This window comes from Branchiostoma belcheri, unplaced genomic scaffold, assembly GCF_001625305.1.
Source record: "Branchiostoma belcheri isolate BF01 breed outbred unplaced genomic scaffold, Haploidv18h27 scaffold206, whole genome shotgun sequence".
Classification (NCBI taxonomy): domain Eukaryota; kingdom Metazoa; phylum Chordata; class Leptocardii; order Amphioxiformes; family Branchiostomatidae; genus Branchiostoma; species Branchiostoma belcheri.
Genome location: NW_017803558.1, coordinates 70,397 through 85,392, shown reverse-complemented (window position 1 = coordinate 85,392; position 14,996 = coordinate 70,397).

Here is a 14,996-nt window from a genome sequence, read left to right as displayed (position 1 = left end):
ACTGAACCGGTTTTGATATCTCATAATCTGGACATGCTAGAGTCATGAAATTTGGATGGTAACAACTGACATTAGTTTGGAACCCCTAGTGGCTTAATTGGAGCATTTCTTGAAAATCATTTGAGGGAGGATAACTCAAGAACCGGTTGACGGATTGTTGTGATTTTTGGTATGAAGGTAGCTAAAGTGATGCTTGACTTGATTAGATTTTATGATTAGAATTATGCGAATGACAGGAATTTCAAACCTGCCAGGTTTGGATTGAAAGTTAAGTAGGTGAGTATCAATAAACATAGTTAATTCAAATCAGGCCCTAATTTGCATAATTTATGAGTAAATGCTATTAATAACTTTCTGGTTCTGGATCGGAGTTTAGATCTGACCGGGGTTCCAAATAGTGCGCAGTATATCGCTGGTTCTGCATGGTTGTCACGCTAGGTTTGGATCCCCATTGATCTGTGATCGTTGAAGATTTTCAAATAGTTTTTGAATTGACCAAAAAACCTTGGGATTGTAGTGTTTTTCGGCGTGGTGAAGTTGGTCAGCCAGCTTGTGGAAATAGCGTAGAGAGCACAATGTTCAAAACTGCTCCTTTCTTTAAGCTTGTAATCCTTGCATTGAGTTACATGTAGGTTTGTCTGAGACAAACTGTAAAACACGCTCATACGTTGACTGCCGCTCTCATCAGAAACATTTTGTAAATAGTTTAGCTGATATTATTCTGACTCTTTAGACTTATATTTTAGAAAGTATTATGAATTATGTACTTGAATTTTAACACTTGGCCTTGTAATCAATGACGCATTTCAGGTAATATTGATTTTATCATTCGTGTACCTGCTGTCATTGGAAATAAAATCTAAATCTGAACCCTGCACAGAGGGGTGTATGGTTTTGATAAATTCTTTGTTTAAAAATATGCGCCAAAACGCTCTTTTCCATCGCTGCATAGCGCTAGCCAGATTCAGTGAAAATATGCACAATTCAAAGAACCTTTGGTGGGCAAAGGCAGATGGTTTGTAAAATGGTACTAGTAACTTAACCATTGCTTTGAACATTCATTTGCAGAAAGAGTTATGGACCAACCCAATTGTACTGATTACGTAAGGACACAAACCCGCACATACAACTTCAAGGTATGTGAGGTTTAGCTGAACTGGATTTTGTAACAACTTTTCAGTGATCCAATTAACATCCGCGGATCCAGAGGGGGGCGCACCCGGCGCCCCGGGTGCTCGTAGGTCATGTCGACAGGATGGTTCGCTAGCCTGCCGCCGATCTCAGTGGAACCCCGGCCGAAAATACATGTAAATACCCCCGTAAGAATAAACACAATTCTAAGAGGGTTGGTAAGGTTTAAAATGGCCTGCAAGCCGTGAACGTTCTTGATCGTAATGACGTAACACGAATATAACATGGCAGTTGTGCCTGGACCTTTCGAGTGACATCCACTTTTTTTTCTTCGTCACAAATGAACTTAGTCTAACAGAATTCGTTAACACATCATACAATGTACATACTGTAAAAACGCTGTTAAGACCATCTACGAACGGATCTACAACTCCACCCTGAACCAGAAAAGAAGACTGCGTGTAGAACTCTCCAGTGCGTGGAAACTCACCCTGCCACAACCTAAGGGACAGTTCCTACGGTTTTGTCTTACCATAGGAACTACCTTAACTCCTTTACATATAGAAAGACGTGTAGACTATATGTCTATGACTATGAGTCCTTGTCATGTTCAATTCTTTTTTCTAGTGGATGTCACTCGAAACATCTGCAAATTATCTCTGTAACTTATCCAGTAGTAGAGTTTGAATTTCCTATGAGTAAAAGACTGAAACTACATGCCAAAAATCATGAAAATTCGTCATTCCTTTCTTGATGTATCCAGTTTGACAGATTTTGCTGGAAACTCCCCTGTAGTTCCAGAACAAGGTGCTAGAAAGACCAATCCCACAACAGATGTTCCTGACATGAAAAGATGTCAGCCACCAAAAAATCAAGACCATGTCCAGAACAAAAGTTAAAAAATCCAGAAGTTCTGCTGCATTATCAAGGTCAGCCACCATGCAGGAGGCTCAAATTTTACCTTGACCCTTGTTTTCCCAAAACTTACCTACATACCAAATATCATTATAATAGATAAATCATATTATTTGTGTATTAATTATGCTGACCACAAACACACACACAACATAACATAACATTGCTTGGCTGTATTCCACAAATTTGCACCTACCTCAAAATGCAGGAAAAAGTGTTTCAGAGAAATACAAAATTTTTACTCGCAAATTTACTTACAATACTCGCACCTACAGCGCTTGCATATGCTATCATGTCCTAATTCCAGCCCTGGCCTTACCATCAGACCAATTTCTTTTTTACCTCCATGAAAAATGGAGGTATTGTTTTTGGCATGTCTGTGTGTCTATGTGTGTTTCCGCAACTTTGTGGTCAGCATAACTTCAGAATGCCTTTATGGATTGAGATGATATTTGGTATGTGGGTAAGTCTTGGAAAGACAAAGGTCAAGGTCAAATATAGGCCTCCTGGTGGATGATCTTGGTACTGCAGCAGAATTTCCGGTTTTTGTATCTTTTGTCCTGAACATGCTATGGTCTTGACTTTTTGGTGACAGATAGCTTTTCCTTTAAGAAATAAGTGATGTTGGTTTGGTCCCCCTAGCAGCTTGTTCTGGAACTGCAGGGGACTTTCTGGTGAATTATTTTAAAGCCTATAAGTCCAGATAGGAACAACTTATTTTCATCATTTTTGGTATGCTGAAAGAGAAATGTGCGTAATTAGATGCAAATTATGCAAATGAAGACTTAATTTGCATAATTAAGGAGAGAATTCTATAATCACAGTGTTTATATATAGTACTTTATACATGTAACCTATGGCAGGTGAAACATCAACAGATACCAATTATGCAAATTGTGACCTAATTTGCAGATATAATGTTCAAATGTAGGTGTCATTTGCATAATTAATAAGAATAAAAACTCATATATTTCATGGAGGTATGAGATCTCCGAATTCTTGTTTTTTGTCCCTGTTGCTTCATGATTTTCATTAAAAAAATCCGAGAACCAAGAAATTAAATTGGTGTGGCCTTGGAAACAAAAAAATGACAGGTTACAAACCAGTGTTCTAGCCAGCCTGAAAATTTTTTCCATCAACTCACATATCGGCTCGTTCTCATAAAAATGTACAAAAAGGTGATTTTTTGGGTTGAAAAATCGATGATCTGTTTTTTCAGGCAAACCTACCTTATTTTTTAGGAAAACATCTCAATTAATGATTACCAAAAAAGGACAGCTTAATTGCCATGGGAAGTTACCGAAAATCTTTGCACTTAGATAAGACATATGTAAACAATGCAATTTTTAGTGCAGCAAAAACGCTGGAACAGCAGCATGAATTGGGTGTACGATAAAGCTTGTATTCGTGACATCACTTCAAAAGCCATTAGTTTAGGCGTCAGTATCGATGAAAGTACTTCTGTCAACCCATTATTTACTGGTAAATATACATGTATCGAACACATAAAGATAGCTAAGTGTAGTGTATAGAAGTAGAAAAAAATATCTTTGGAAGCAAAGAAGAGTAGAACATTTGAGTTTGTTGACGCCACAGAGGGTTATTTTTCTTTGGATCCTTATTTTTTTCGATTGACGCGTGAGCGCGTCAATCGAAATTAAGCTGGGTTTCCTACATGCTCCCTGGACCGGTGTTCGTTCGTCCTACATCCGGGCTATTTCTGTTGACCGAGTCCTGTTATTGTGTCTGCACTTCCTCGTCTCTTATGCATGAAGCCCTAAAAACTGGGCTACTATGTGATAAAATGTCAACATAGCTCTATGTTTGACACAGATATACATGCTTTTTAACAATTATATTATATTTTTAACATAATATTTTGTGCATCGCATGCCGCGATGTCAACACGTTTTATAGATACTCCTTTTAAACACTAGCTTTCATGGTCGATCTAAATAGCTCGTCGTGGAGCGAGGCTGAACGATTGGCAATTGCGGTGTCTACACGAAGTGAGTTCGATCCCCGCTGCGGAACTTTTTTTTTATTTTCTTTTTAACATCCGCTGTTTTGCTTTTAATACACAAAAACTAATTAGTCTCGACATATGATTTTTTTAAATTTTCTTTTTAACATCCGCTGTTTTGCTTTTTAACATTTATGTTTTTTGCATGGGAATAATATTTTGTTGCCTTAACAATGCCTTTGATTCGGCATGCCGCGATGTCAACTCGTTTTATAGATACTCCTTTTAAAGACTAGTTTTCACGGTCAATCTAAATAGCTCGACGGGAGCAAGGCTGAATGATGAGAATGGCGGTGTGTACACGAAGTGAGTTCGATCCCCGCTGCGGAACTTTTTTTAAATTTTCTTATTAACATCCGCTGTTTTGCTTTTAACACACAAAAACTAATTATTCAAGTCTCGACATATGATTTTTTTAAAGTTTCTTTTTAACATCCGCTGTTTTGCCATTTATGTATGGGAATAATATTTTGTTGCCTTTGATTTGGCATGCCGCGATGTCAACATGTTTTATACATACTCCCTTTAAAGACTAGCTTTTAATTTTCTTTTTAACATCCGCTGTTTTGCTTTTTAACATTCAAAAACTAGTTGTTACTACTTATTATTTTAACATTGAAAAACTAGTTGTTATTACTTATTGTTTTTTCCATTATATGGGCTGATATTGCATTATTGGGGATTAACATTCTCGCTATGGGTAATATATTACATGTAGTATGGCCATTGACAAGCTGTCAATATAAAAAAAAACATGCACAATTGAAATCAATTGCTCCTGACATCACATAAGAAATCTTTGTATTTCAGATTTGATAATTAAGAATCTAATTTCCTCACTTGAAAATGATGTGAACTAGCTCCTAATGAGCATCAATTCTGATTATCTTTTCCTAAACTATCTACATCCCAATAGTGACAATCCCAATGTACATGTGTATGTAGTATAGCATAGCTAGTCAATCAAAGACTTTATCATCACTTTATCCCCAAAAAAAACAACATATTTTTTACGTACGATTTTGTTGTGCAAAAATACAACGGCGGCAATCGACAGCTTTTTCTAAAAGCACTTGTTTCTACTCTATTTCCAACTATTATGTTTATGGTGCGTAGGGAAGGGAAATTCAATCTCTTGTTACCTCTTTTCCGCTACAGGTGTAACTTCCGTTACCGGTAACGGATGTTACAAAACGGACGTTTTTGTTAATTTCTCAAAAAAGATCTGCAGTTTTTATCTTCATCCTTTGAGAACAAGGGGGCATATGTACGGACATTTTAAAACTGGGCGACTTTTTATATACCAGGTGAAGAAACTAAAATTGAAAGTAAAAACAATGGTAATGGATGTTACATTCATTACTGTAAAACAATTTGTTCAGCGAAGGTGGCTACAAATGACAGCACACCCTCTTTTCTTCTTCTCTTAGAAACCTAGAAAACTTGCTAAAAGTCATCAAAATGGCAATTTCTTGTCTTATATGTGACTCTATCTAAACTGCACGACCGTCTTACTTGAGCGGTAACGGATGTTACAGAACTTGGCGACAGGTATGAAACACCTCGCACAGCGTACAAAAATAGTGACAGGAGCAATCTCAATTGATCAGTCAGAGGGCCTGGCTACCCGACTTCACCAGGCAGAAAACTACTGCTGTAATCAAATTTCTATGTTTTAGGTTGCTTTTTAAAGTTTCTATTTCGTCTCAGGCAACAGCCACTTTTTAGGGGGAGAAACCAAACCCGCGACCATAATTTCTCTCAAGTCATCAATCAAACCTAGTTTTGTGGTACATTTTTCGTGAAACATAGTAAGTGTAGTGGGAAAGTGAAGGAAGCAACGGTGAGGTCCATGATTTGGCTCATACATGTACCTTAGTCGTAAAGAGTGGCGACATTATTTTGTACGTTTGAATGAGAACGAGTGTATCAAGCGCCAAAGGCGTGACAATCCTAGGGGGGCCCAGGTGCATGCTCCTCCGGGAAAATTATATTCCCTCTGAAACTTGAACTGAATTTTGAGGGGCAATTTTTGCGTGTTAAAGACAAAGATCGTTTGCTGAAAAATTACCCAAAAGTTTCAGCTTGATTTTGAGGTAAGCGTGGATCTTGGTTGGATCGGCAAAGAAAAGAAACAAAATTTGAATACTTACGACAGATATTTAGGTAAAAATTAAACATTTTCAACACCGGAGCCGTTTGTAATATGTGGGTTAATAAGGAATCACTTGATAAGGAATCACACACCCTACTTTTACAAAGAATGACATAAAGACATCCTATATTTCCACCCACGTATTTTCTGGTAACTTTTCCCGGTAACTTCACTGAATGTGATCATAATTCGCCGATTCAAGCCCTCAAAACAGCCACCTTGTCACCGCCATTATCTTTATTTCTGACGAAAATCACGAATTCACACTGAGCTAACATCTTGCGAATCGTGATAGTTGTCTGTCATTGGTTGACTTGTTGTGACACGCCGTTTTATTCAGCCCATGATTGGTGGAACTCTGACGCTGTTTACAATTTTTCGCGGGGGAAAAGTGCCTGATGTTCTAGAAGAAATACAAAATGTCTAAAAAAATACTGTGAACGGTGGCATTTCAGAACTTTTTGGCTTCTATGGTAACAATTATTGACAGTAAACTGGGCAAAAGCCGAAAACTTCGGCACATCGCACATTTAATACGTGACCGGTCGACCGGCCAGAACTTGACTGGGATGGAGGACGCGTAATACCGCCTCCGGCAGACACAACACTTCTGTTTATGGGCTAGCTGGGTCGTCGCCTTCGCCAAAAATTCGCACCAATTTTCTGAAGATTGTAGAGAAATAGAAGTTCTGCCCATATCTTTACAGTTTACAGATTGGGCAAAATTTTTGGCCGTCATGAGCGGCAAAACGGGTGCTGGCTAGAACCCTATTACAAACTGCTTTATTCTGAATTCATCTAGAATTGTAATTATGCACTAAAAGACTCTAACTTGTAGCATAATAAATAGGAAAACATATTATACAAAATTAAAGATGAAGCCATTTTTAGTGTACCACAAACTAATATTGAGGTCCTCTAACCAAACCATAACACGGTGGTCCCCACGGACCCTGGAACACAAATATACAGTAGTCAGGCAGGTGGTGAAAACTCCAGCTCCACTCAGTACTTCCCACAGACGAAGGACAGGACTATTTGTTTGGTCAGGTGGACAACTTTACAGACCTGTCCCGTGGATTAACATTACAAGGCCGATCACCCGGCAATAACAAAAACATACAGACATATCATCCCTTCCTGGGGTAAACCAGGGGGTACGTATACACACAGTGTTGTCTGTGGATTAAAGTACTGTCTCGGATTGCCTAGTGCCCTGTGATGGGTAGACATCATTGTGCAAATGAAGAGGAAAGGCAGATGGAGATTGCATGAAACACATGTTTGTACCAATTTATATACCTTTCTATGAACTCAACATAATGGCCTCAGTCCACAACCTCATTCCTTCGCCACATGGTACTAACCATTCTGACGAAATTATACATTCTACTCATTGATTAAGAAAATAAGATCCTCATTACCTTCACAAAGAAGGTTATGTTTTCAGAGGCATTCGTTGTGTGTATGCGTGTGTCTGTCTGTAAACACGATGACTTGAGAAGGCTTAAATGTGACATATATTATTGAGAACGAGAGAAACACAGGCAGATGTTGATTATGTAAATTAAGACCTAATTTGCTAAATTGCAGTAAACTGGGAAAAACCAAAAGGTGAAAACTTCAGCACGTTGTGACCAGCCAGAACTTGAGTGGGGAGTGGGGAGTGGGGAGTGGGGCGTGTGATGCCAATGCAGGCAACCATGGTGCCTCTGTTTTACTGGCTAGCTGGGGTCATCGCTGGGTCCTGGCAGGCATTAGAAACAATCTAAATTGCCTTCACTGAATATTTGATCTAGATTTCCTGGAGATCTTGAAGCTCTGTCCATATCTTTATGCCTGGATTTTTGTCCCAGAAATATGATGGAATGGGCAAAAATTTTGTCCGTCATGAGCAGCAAAATTCCATCAAATGACAGAAAAATGGACTCTGGCTAGAATCCAGACCGACACACTTACAGTACAGCTCGCGTTATAGTTACCAACTCTGACACCCACGAACGTGGCATGAGTGCAATGAGAACACGTTCCGCTTGCGTTAATCAGGGGTGTGAAACGCGTTTGGAATTCAACTATATATATATATAACGTGTTCGCCAGGCGTCAGGGTTTGAGGGAAACGCATTTTCATACGGTATTCATATGCACGGGGTGGTAATATCAAAGGGAAGTAGGAGGGGTACAGATTAACCCCACGCAGGGCAGGAAATGCGTGGACCCAAGACAATGTAAAAACTTTACGATCTCCTTCGCAAGATATGCACAGCTCCCGTGGCAATAGCGCAGTGTGTGGTATCAAGGGTACTCGTATCTGGAGTCATTTGCACAAAGTATAGCAGGTTAAGGCCTGCAAAACAGTAATGTTTCGTGTCGTTTGATAGCACCATAAATTCCCGAATGAAGCACTTATGTTTTGAAACTTTTCAAAATCACCACAAAAGTTGGCGTACGTACTCTGTACTTTATTTCAGGGTTCCCTCAAATCCGCCGACGCCGCAGGAATATAGCGAACACCGGCAAGTGGAGCTTGGAACGACATTGATTCGTTCATAGCATGTTTAGATAAGAATGTTGACGAGTGGAAAAAAAGTTAACTTCAATAATTGAGCATCTTTCGGTTGGGTATCGTCAATATTGACACCAAGTTTTGGTAACATAAAGTCAAGTGACACACGGTAAGAAAATGACGGTCACTCACTCAATTCATAATTCAAAATGTAAAAAGGTTTGATTCGAATCAGCAAAATGAATTGAATTATTTGTGAACATGAACATTTTTTGGTTTGTTCTGTTCTATTCTGAACCAAAGGCCTCCTGATGAAGGTACAACTTACTATAAATCATGCACAACTAGGCAGTTTTAGGCCATCTCTGCTCAGCTGTTATCACATCCAGGCCAATATGTCAAAAGTAACATTCAAGTATTTTATCTATGTCCAATATCTATAAACATGCAGACATTGTGAACAGTTGAAGTGAAATCAGCAATTTGGGGCAGTATTAGAACAGCTGTTTTGTTATAGAAGTGAGTGGAAACATACTGTCCGTCTTTGTCAACAGTTTGAGGCTAGGAAATTCCTTTGTGTACCAGTTAATTAAGGCCCTGCTAATTTACTTACTTGGTATTTTGTCATTCAGTACTCTCTCCTGCACTAGTGAAAGACCTTAGTACCTTAAATTTCAAAAATTGTAAAACTGAGACAAAGGCATTTTTTTCTTCTATTGAGGCCACACCAATTTAATGTGTTGGTTCTCAGGGTTTGCCTCTTCATTTTTTTCTTATTTTCAAAAATACATAGTACATACATACATATCCGGGCTTTGATTATTCTGCTGCCAGCTTCCTTGTCTCAGGGGCAGTCGGCTAGACTGGACTCCATGTCTCCAAGTGACCCTGTCCAGTGCGTCAATGTTGGACAGTCCACACATTCTAATGTCATTTTGGATGTACTCCATCCATATCTACTTTGGTGTACCACAACCTCTGTTGCCTGGCAACTGCAATTCTGTAATGGTATAGATGCAGCCACTGGCATGCTTAATCTCACCTCTCAATTCGGGACAATTGAAATCTAGTTTCGGGACAATTCTGGGACAATAGTAAAAAAAGTTAATTTCGAGGCCTGACTAGGGTGCGAAGGGTCAGATCAGTGGACCAGACCGGCAATACCTTACACACGCCAAAGGTCAACGCTCACAACCATTTTCACGCTTAAAGGGGTGTTCTGGGGCCACCAAAAGGCACCATTTACACGCACAAAAACACATGAAAATCTAAATCTCTTACAAACCCCTTCCGCGGAAGGATGTCTCCGGGGGTAATAAGAAGTTCTGGCTAGAAGTTCTGGCTAGAATACCGCAATGAGTTACTACAGAATCACTTAATAAACGAATTATAATATATTTCTAAACAATTATTTTGTACTTGTCGTGACATTTCAACTGTGCTTTGGGCACGTAGAAGTGGTACAATTTCTTAAATTGTACATTCACAGGGATCTCCCCTCAAGACTAGTGAAACTAAGTGCTGGGATTACTGGTGCTGCAAGACAGCTTAAGTCTGTTATGGTGATGGCAGTGGTCACGATCTGGACATGCTAGGGTCATGAATTTTGGATGGTACGTAGCTCTTGTGCTCAGGAAGAAGTCACATGGATTTGAGTCCCCTAGCAGTTTGTTACGGAACTGCAGGACAGTATGTTTAAATATCTTTTAAAGAAGAATAACTAAAAAACAGTTGACAGATCATCGTGACTTTTGGTGTGTCGGTAGCTTAAGTGATACTTGACATAATTAAATTACAATTATACAAATAAGGATCTAATTTGCATATTAACTAATGACAAAATACTACAAATCTGTTGTGTTCGATATTAGGGTCTCGGACCAGAGTTTCCGACAGGCTGTCATTTCTGTAATAACCACAGGTCGGAATTTTTCACTCTTCTGGTTGATAGGGGTGCCGTGCCGCTTCTCAACACACTTGATTGATATTTTGTGTGCCCAATTTATTAAGGCCTATCAAAATACATTTTTACGTAAGGGGTACTCCTTTTCATCATTTTTAACCATGGCTACATGGAAAAAACGAATTTTCCCAGGGTAACGGCTTAGTACTCAAAAAAGCTCAGTACCTAATGTTTCCATTTTAAATTTAAATTTAATTAAAATCGATGGCCCAAACACACACACAACGCATATAAAACGCACCATCCCGGGGATCAGGCGAAAGGCCACATACAATGTAACCATCCGCGCAGACTTATACCAGGAAGTCTTCGCTGGACCACCAACATTATGCCACCTATAAAGGCTACAATTAACAGGCATTGCAGAAAATACAAAGATAAGTACACAGATATTACGATATCAGGGATATCGCGGCCAAAACATACGAAACAAAGTCACGTTTGTGGCAATTTACTGCGCACTTACTTAGATTCTGATCGTCTCGGACGCATGGAACGCCTTCAAGGACATTTTCCTTCACGTGGCCGACGTTCACGCACCTAGTCACAAGAAACGAGTTAAAGAAAAAGGCCCCATGGCTAACAGACAGTGTTAAGAACTTAATGGGTCAACGTGACGCCGCAAGGCGGAAAGCGATCAAGACAAGGGACACAAAAGACTGGGAATGTTATCGATCCCTCAGGAATAAGGCAACATCAGAATTGAGGAAGGCTAAGAAAAAGGCGCCATAGCCAACTCTGCGGGGGACTCAAGCCTAATGTGGAAAATAATGAATACCTTTACTGGGAAAACAAAAAGTACACCTTACATTCAGAAAGTACGAGGACCAGACGAAAGCTGCACATCAGAACCAGCAGAAATGGCAGAAGAGTTCAACGAGTACTTTTCGTCATGTGCCACAAACCTGGCGAATGAAATCCCGAGGATAGAGGGGGACCCTCTCCGACACGTCCCGCAGTCAACATCAACCCTCTGTCTACAGCCAGTTGACGAAACGGAAGTTCTCAACGAACTTCTCAAGCTGAGGACTAAGAAATCCACAGGATTAGACAAGATCCCAGCAAAGCTCCTCAAGGACTCTGCTCCGGTCATCGTGAAGCCATTAACACATATCTTCAACCTGTCAATAGCTACGGGAGAAATCCCAAAAGAGTGGAAAATGGCAAGTCTCCCCCATATATAAGTCTGGTAGTAGGGATATTGTATCCAACTACCGTCCGGTGTCCATATTAAACGTTGTCTCCAAAGTCATGGAAAAACTAGTGCACAGCCAAGTAGTACACTTTATGAACAGTAGCGACCAGCTTACGACTTATCAAAGTGGGTTTAGAAAATACCATAGCACAAATACCGCTGTACTTAAGGTACAGTACAGATCGCGGGATAAGCATCATCGGGATTCGGGATTTTGCGGGATATCCCGTGGGAGTTTGCGGGATATCACGTGGGAGAATGCGGGATATCCCGCGGGAGTTTGCGGGATATCACGCGGGAGATTGCGGGATATCACGCAGTATTCTTTCGGGAGGCCTGTCGTGTCCCGCATACCGCGTAGCGAAAAAACTTGGTGCGAGACCCCAAGTCTGCCGCGGCTCGGAACGGCGATAGCGGCGTGCCAAATGTTTATTTTTACGTCCTGCCGGGCGATCTGTGCCGGGCCGATGGAGTCTGACGCCAGTCAACTTTGCTACAATTTTGCTACAATTTTAATGGTGTTGAAGCATAGGAATGTACGAAAATAATGTGTATAAGGTGTTTCTCACGCGGTCATAGTAATTATAAAACTGCTACTTTTTTTTCAAAGCTATTGTTCAGCGCAACTACCGCAAATGAATACAATGTAACGTGTAGTAATCCCTCCGTCTCCGGTGAATTCGGCAAGATTGTTACCAAGAAATAAAAATTATGAGGCGTACCGGCAGTAGTTTGTGGTTGTTGTGTTTCATAATCTTGTAGCTGTTGTCTTCTCATGGGTAGCTTGTGTCAAGAGGTCTCCGTATTAGTATTAAGAATTGCGACAATTAAAAGTTTGCCCATCAAAATCCCAGGGCGTGCGTCTCCCCCCTCCCCAAAAACTCTTGCATCAACAACGGCCATGTCCATAATTTCATGCTATCTCCCAGAAAGCAAGTACTTCCACACGGCTGGCAAAGTTTCTTTCGGTAGGAAAACATTCTACTTCTGTCAGCTGCGGGGTCAGCCAACTAGATGAAAACGGAGTCGATTTTTAACAGAACAACGCTATAAACTTAGCGCACGTCCAAGACACGGGAGAACCCGAAAAATAAATAAACACGGGTGAACCCGAACTAAACGTGTTTATGCAAAATTTGACGCAAATTAATTCGTTCTCAGACCATAAAACTTGAAATTCACTCGGTACACTCCGTGGAACTAGCCTCCTCACATGTGAAAAACGTTGTTTTGGGATGAAATCGGGATATAAGAAAATTACAATGCAGCATGCTGGCCGTGCAGGGCGGAAAAAGAAGCTACAATCCGACGTATAACAATCGTCAGGCGGTGTTTCTGTGGGGCGGTGCATCTGATTCAACTCTTTGAATTCGCGGCCCGGCTGGTGGGCGGGTCCCCGTCTGCACGCTATGATTGGCGCGCCAGAACGCCACGTGGTCAGGCGGCGCCGGGGAGTCTGCCAGCGCCGCCGCCGCTGCATGCCTACATGCGGTTTCTATGGCGACGCGGCGTGGGAACGCCCGGCCCAACACTGGGGGCCTGCATGCCCTTTTTCGTAAGGCGTAATCAGGCGTTTTTTTTTATTCATTGTCTTCGTAAACAGAAGGCAACCTTCCCAAAAATCAACGTAATTCGTAATCAGTACATTAGCTGCAAAGCGTAAAGTCGTAATCAGCTCTGAAACTTTAACTTTATAGCGAAAATTTTGCGTAATTCGTAATCACTAACCCCCATGCAGGCCCTGAACACTGCGTGGCGCACGAAATGTATCAAAGTTTGAGGCGTAAAGAACCCTTGAATTATGCTTCGCCCCCTTGTTTTACACAATGTTTAATCTCTCTTCCGTAACTCCATACGTCAACCTCCCCTATCTAGGAGAAAAATAAAGAACTCGAGTGGCGATTTGGCACGTCGATGCGTTAGATTTTTTAAAAATTAGATCTGAAACAGCGCGGGTCGGGTGACATCAAAATAAAGCCGTCCACGTCGCAAGGCCGGACACAAAACTTGTTCAAGAAGGTTGTATTACTTTGTTATCGTTCTGTACATTATTAAGCCACCAGATTTCCGATATTAAAAAAAGAAATGTTTGGTTAAAAATACTATTTGCTCTACTGTTATTTGCATGCATTGAAAAATACTAAAACATGCACGCATCGTCTGCGTAAAAATCTGTAGTCAAGTCGCGGTTCAAGTAACAGCGGCGCCGGCCCTTCGGAAACCTAAGGTCTCACACCGAAGATTGGGGTTGCGGGAGAGGATTTCGTACCACGGGATATCCCGATAAATCCCGCAGGAAATCCCGCAAACTGCCGCAGGAGATCCCGCAAACTCCCGCAGGAGATCCCGCAAACTCCCGCGTGATATCCCGCAAACTCCCGCGGGATCTCCCGCGGGACTTGATGCTTATCCCGAGATCTGTACTGTAGTAGAGGACATTAAGTCTACATTCAATGTACACAAGGTTACGGTTGCCCTATTCTTAGATCTGCGAAAAGCCTTCGACACTGTAAATCATCAAATATTACTGGGGAAACTACAGGGTATGGGTAGCGGAGCAATAAGCTGGTTTAGTTCCTATCTCTCAGATCGCTACCAATGTGTTGATTTACAAAATGAACGCCCTTCGTTGACCCTTGTCACATGTGGGATACCGCAAGGAAGTATCCTTGGCCCACTGCTCTTCTGTTTGTACATGAATGACCTACCGCAAGTGTTGGAGAAGTGTAACATCCACATGTAGCCGACGATACAGTAATATATTACTCGGCAAGCACAACCAAGGTGAATGTGAGGAAATGGTATCTGAGGACATGAAAAGGGCGGCAAACTGGTTCACAGAAAACAGGTTGTCATTACACCCGGACAAACAAAGTCCATGCTCTTTGGTCTCCCCCCAGAAACTACGGCATGTCGAAGAGTTAGTATCTGTAACTGACGGGGTAAACATCTTCAAACAGGTTCCGTCCTTTACTTACCTTGGTGTTACTCTAGACTCCTCTTTACAGTGGGCAGCTCATGCTGAGATTGAGGTAACAAAGAAACTCCTCGCAGGCCTTAGTGCCCTAAGGGACTGTACGATATTTACCGGGGGGGAGGGCTGGTGCA